A 4515-nucleotide genomic window follows, 5' to 3' on the forward strand; every position below is an offset into this window, starting at 1 on the left:
TCCCAGGTTCAAGCAATTCTCCTGCTTCAGCCTCTAGAGTACTAGGATTATAGGTATATGCCACTATGCCCAGCTAATTTTTGTTTTTTTGGTAGAGACAGAGTTTCACTATGTTGGCCAGGCTGTTCTTAAACTCCTGACCTAGAGTGATCTGCCTGCCTCAGCCTCCCAAAGTCCTGAAAGTACAGGGATGAGCCACCATGTTCAGCCAATAAGAACATTATTTCAAACCAGAAATAATTGCTGGTATCCTGAATTCTACCTTGGAAGTTCCCACAAATAAACCTCTGTATATAACTATTGCAAGATTAGTAAATAAGTAATTAAAAAAATAGATACAGCATTATCTTTCTACAGAGGTACTTCAAGGGAAAAAAGAGAGAAAAGAATGAAGAAAAACAAACCTTAGAAAAATGTGGCTACAGAGCAGATGAAAATCATGATAAATATTTTCATTAATCTAAAACATTTTAAAATAAAGATCTAAAGTATAGATACAAGTACACAGACAATGTATGATGGGATAATGAGAGCACATGAAAAATAAGCTTTCAAAGTACAAGGGGGGAAATATATATATATATACACACACACACACACACATACATATATATATATATATCACCAAAAATGAAAATTAAATTACAACCATCAAGAGAAAATATTTATTAAGAACTCAGAAGAAAAGGACAAGAACTACAGGGTTGAAAATGTTAGCAAAATCAAACAAAAACCAATTCTTTTTATTATTTCATCTAAAAAACATGGGATACATTTGCAGAACATGCAGGTTTTTTACATAGGTATACATTTGCCATGGTGGTTTGCTGCACCTATTGACTGGCCCTTTATGTTCCCTCCCCTCATTCCCCACCCTCCAACAGGCCCCGGTGTGTGTCCCCATCTTTGTGTCCATGTGTTCTTATTGTTCAGCTCCCACTTACGAGTGAGAACACACAGTATTTCATTTTCTGTTTCTGTGTTAGCTTCCTGAGGATGATGACTTCCAGCTTCATCCATGTCCCTGCAAAGAACATGATCTCATTCCTCTTTATAGCTGCATAATATTCCATAGTGTATATATACCACATTTTAACCAGTCTATCATTGATGAGCATTTGGGTTAGTTCCATGTCTTTGCCATTGTAAATCATGCCGCAATAAATATACATGTGCACATATCTTTATAGTAGAATGATTTGTATTCCTTCAAGTACATATACAGTAATGAGATTGTTGGATCAAATGGTATTTCTCGTACTAGATCCTTGAGGAATCACCACACTGTCTTCCACAATAGTTGAACTAATTTACATTCCCACCAACAGTGCAAAAGCATTCCTATTTCTCCACAGCCTCACCAGCATCTATTGTTCCTTAATTTTTTAATAATAACCATTCTGACTGGCATGAGATGGTACCTCATTGTGGTTTTGATTTGTATTTCTCTAATGATCAGCAATGTTGAGCTTTTTTTCATATGTTTGCTGGCCATGTATGTGTCTTCTTTTGAGAAGTATCTGTTCATATCTTTTGCCGCTTTTTGAGGTGGTTTTCATTTCTTGTAAATTTTTTCAAGTTTCTTGTAGACTGGATATTAGACCTTTCTCAGATGCGTGGATTGCAAAGATTTTCTCCCATTCTGTAGGTTATCTGTTGACTCTGACAGTTTCTTTTTTGTGCAGAAGCTGTTTAATTTAATTAGACCCCATTTGTCAATTTTGGCTTTTGTTGCAATTACTTTTGGTGTTTTTGTCATGAAGTCTTTGCCCATGCCAATGTCCTGAATTGTACTGCCTCGGTTTGCTTCTAGGGTTTTTAGGGTTTCAAGTTTTACATTTAAGTCTTTAATTCATCTAGAGTTAATTTTTGTATAAGGCATAAGGAAGGCATCTAGTTTCAGTTTTCTGCATATGGCTAGCCAGTTTTCCCAGCACCATTTACTGAATACGAGATCCTTTCCCCATTGCTTGTTTTTGGCAGGTTTGTCAAAAATCATATGATTGTAGGTATGTAGTGTTATTCTGAGGTCTCTATTCCGTGTCATCGGTCTATATGTCTGCTTTGGTACCAGTGCCATGTTGTTTTGGTTACCATAGCCTTGTTGTATAGTTTGAAGCCAGGTAGCATAATGCCTCCAGTTTTGTTCTTTCTGCTTAGGACTGTCTTACCTATATGGTGTCTTCTTTAATTCCATATGTAATTGAAAATAGTTTTTTTTTTCCTATTTCTGTGGAGAATGTCAATTGTTGTTTGATGGGAATAGCACTGAATCTATAAATTACTTTGGCAGTATGGCCATTTTCACAATATTCTTTCTATCCATTTGAGGATGGAATGTTTTTCCATTTGTTTGTGTCCCTTCTTATGTCCTTGAGCAGTGGTTTGTAGTTCTCCCTGAAAAGGTCCTTCCTTCACATTTCTTGTTAGCTGTATTTCTAAGTATTATATTCTCTTTGTAGCATTTGTGAATGGGAGTTCACTCATGATTTGGCTCTCTGCATGTCTACCATTGGTGTAAAGAAATGCCTGTAATTTTTGCACATTGATTTTTGTATCCTGAGACTTTGCTGAAGTTGCTTATCAGTTTAAAGAGTTTTGGGGCTGATGTAATAGGGTTTTCCAAATACAGAATCATGCCATCTCCAGAGACAATTTGACGTCCTCTCCATCTATTTGAATATCCTTTCTTTCTCTTGCCTGATTGCCCTGGCCAGAACTTCCAATACTATGTTGAATAGGAGTAGTGTGAGAGGGCATCCTTGTCTTGTACCGGTTTTCAAAGGGAATGCTTCTAGCTTTTGCCCATTCAGTATGATATTGGCTGTGGGTTTGCCATAAATAGTTCTTATTATCTTGAAATATGTTCCTTCAATATCTAGTTTATTAAGAGTTTTTAACATGAAGGAATGTTGAATTTTATCAAAGGCCTTTCCTGCATCTATTGAGATAATCATGTGATTTTTGTCTTTGGTTCTGTTTAATATGATGGATTATGTTTCTTTATTTGTGTATGTTGAATCAGCCTTGCATCACAGGGATGACCAACATGATGGTGGTGGATACATTTTTTGATTTGCGGCTAGATTCAGTTTACCGGCATTTTATTGAGGATTTTTCAATCAATGTTCATTAGAGATATTGGCCTGAAGTTTCTTTGTTGTTGTGTCTCTTTCCGGTTTGGGTATCAGAATAATGCTGGCTTCATGAAATGAGTTAGGGAGGAGTCCCTCTTTTTCAATTGTTTGGAATAATTTCAGAAGAAACGGTATCAGCTCCTCTTTGTGTTACTGGTAGAATTCAGCTGTGAGTCTGTCTGCTCCTGGGTTGTTTTTTTGTTTTGTTTTGTTTTGTTTTGTTTGTTGTTTTTGTTTTTTTGGTTGGTAGGCTACTAATTACTGCCTCAATTTCAGAACTTGTTATTGGTCTACTCAGGGATTCAACATCATCCTGGTTTAGACTTGAGAGGGTGTCTGTGTCCAGGAGTTTACCCATTTCTTCTAGGTTTTCTGGTTTATTTGCATAGAGGTGTTTATAGTATTCTCTGACTGGTAGTTTGTCTTTCTGTAGGGTCAGTGGTGATATTCCCTTATAATTTTTGCTGTGTCTATTTGATTCTTCTCTCTCTTTTTTTCTATATTAGTTTAGCTAGTGGTCTATCTATTTTGTTAGTTTTTTTTGAAAAACCAGCTCCTGGATTTCTGATTTTTTTGGAGGGCTTTTCATGTGTCTGTCTAGTTCAATTCTTTTCTGATATTAGTTGTTTATTTTCTTCTGCTAGTGTTTGGATTAGTTTGTTCTTGATACTCTAGCTCTTTTAATTGTGATGCTAGAGTGTCAATTTGAGATATTTCGAGCTTTCTGAGGTGAGCATTTAGTGCTATAAATTTCACTCTTAACACTGTTTTAGCTGTGTCCCACAGATTCTGGTACATTGTCTCCATGTTCTCATTGGTTTCAAAAAACTTCTTGATTTCTGCCTTAATATCACTGTTTATATCCAGGAGTCCTTAGGAAGTAGGTTGTTCAATTTCCATACAACAGTATGTTTTTGAGTGAGTTTCTTAATCCTGAGTTCTAACTTGATTGCACTGTGTTTCTGAGAGACTGTTATGATTCCAGTTCTTCTACATTTGCTGAGGAGTGTTTCACTTCCAATTATCTGGTCAATTTTAAAATCAGTACCATGGCACTGAGAAGAATGTATATTCTGTTGATTTGGGTTGGAGAGTTCTGTATATGTCTATTGGGCCCACCTGATCCAGAGCTGAGTTCAAGTCCTAAATATCCTTGTTAATTTCCTGTCTCATTGTTCTGTCTACTACTGACAGTGGGGTGTTAAAGTCTCCCACTATTATTGTGTGGAAGTGGAAGTCTCTTTGTATGTCTTTACAAACTTGTTTTATGAATCTGAGTATGCCTGTATTAGGAGCATATATATTTAGAATAGTATGGTCTTCTTGTTGAATTGTTTCCTTTACCATAATGCCATGCTCGTTTTTGTCTTTTTCAATC

General features: G+C 36.1%; 1 protein-coding gene across 1 annotated transcript in view; it reads left to right on the forward strand.

The window, feature by feature from the left end:
• The window catches only part of MROH9 (maestro heat like repeat family member 9), a 99353-nt gene that overhangs the window by 70403 nt on the left and 24435 nt on the right, over positions 1–4515 (forward strand). The gene's annotated exons all lie outside the window — the stretch shown is intronic.

The sequence above is a fragment of the Cebus imitator genome, unplaced genomic scaffold, assembly GCF_001604975.1.
Source record: "Cebus imitator isolate Cc_AM_T3 unplaced genomic scaffold, Cebus_imitator-1.0 Scaffold84, whole genome shotgun sequence".
Taxonomy (NCBI): Eukaryota; Metazoa; Chordata; class Mammalia; order Primates; family Cebidae; genus Cebus; species Cebus imitator.